The following is a 1,703-nucleotide window of genomic DNA, read 5'->3' on the forward strand; positions in this document are numbered from 1 at the left end:
CAGCAGCAGTCAGCCGCGTTTTTTACCAATCGTCTGAGCTAAAAATATATATATATATATATATATATATATATATATATATATATATATATATATTATATATATTTTTTTTTTTGTGTGTGTGTTGTGTGTGTGTGTGTGTGTGTGTGTGTGTGTGTGTGTGTGTGTGTGTGTGTGTGTGTGTGTGTGTGTGTGTGCGTGTGCGTGTGCGTGTGCGTGTGCGTGTGTGTGTGTGTGTATGTGTGTGTGTGTGTTTACGTGCTTGTGTTTCTCTGTTGTTTCAGTTGATACACAGAAGAGAAGCGGAAACTGGCTTTCTAAGAATTAATTCCCAGTTCGCGGCTGCGCATTTATGCCTCCAATGACTAAACAGCGCAGTTGAGAGAAAAAAAAATTTGTCCCAATGGCGGTACCAGAACCGCGGCTGAGATGCCAAGTCACAGCAATTTTTTTCAATCTGGGACAAAATACCCTGATCCCGTTGTCAACATTTTTTTTATGCTAAGTCACGTTTCGATGTTTTTTTTTTTATTATTTATTTATTTATTTTTTTTTTCTTGAAGTGACGAACCCAATATATAAAGGTCGTCAGGTATGAATGGATGGAATTTAGATCGTTTCAAGGTCAGTCAGAAAGCGAAAAGAATATAACTATTTTGTAGTACTAATGGTACAACTACTAGTACGACTAACAATGTAACAATAATAACAATCATTATTTTTTCATTGTTATTGTTATTATGTTTATTATCATTATTAATACTTATACTAATATTACTAATATTAGTAACAGTATTAAATTCTTTTTCATTATCATAATTTGTTCATTGTAATTATTATCATTAATATTATTGTTATCGTTTTTGTTAATTATAGTAGTAGTTTGTTTATTGTTGTCCTTACCATTATCATCCTCATCATCATTATTATTACTGTTCTTTTTATCATCATTATTATTACTGTTCTTTTTATCATCATTATTATTACTGTTCTTTTTATCATCATTATCATTACTGTTACCGTTCTCACCATCATTATCATCACTTATTGTTATCATTATGATCATTACTATTTTTTTTTTTCACTTCTATTTTTCACCACGTCCGCATTATCACATCCACTTAACGAATTAGATATAATTTCCTTCGCCATTATAAAAACAATAACATTAACAATAACAATAATAACTGCTAAAACAACAACAATAACAATAATAACTGCTAAAACAACAACAATAACAATAATAACTGCTAAAACAACAACAATAACAATAATAACAGCTAAAACAACAACAATAACAATAACAATAATAACTGCTAAAACAACAACAACAATAACAATAATAACTGCTAAAACAACAACAACAACAATAACAATAACTGCTAAGACAACAACAACAACAATAACAATAACTCATAACACCCACCACTAATAGACAAAAAAAAAAAAAAAAAAAAAACAGATCAAAGAACGTCAGATCTGTTCACGTTCATTGGATCCCAGCGAATGATCTGCGGTTCCTTTCATCCTCCGCGTGGAACCGGGGAACAAATTCGCGATATTGGAGCCACGCTTGCTACTGTTTTGCGGTTCCGTGGCTTCAGATGCGATTTGGAATTCGATTGTCGTCGCTGAGTTGTGGTTCGGGGAAATAGCACGGTCTAGTGACGGTAATAATGATAATAGAAAAGTGTTTCCTCGTG

Source organism: Penaeus vannamei, chromosome 26 (assembly GCF_042767895.1).
Source record: "Penaeus vannamei isolate JL-2024 chromosome 26, ASM4276789v1, whole genome shotgun sequence".
NCBI lineage: Eukaryota > Metazoa > Arthropoda > Malacostraca > Decapoda > Penaeidae > Penaeus > Penaeus vannamei.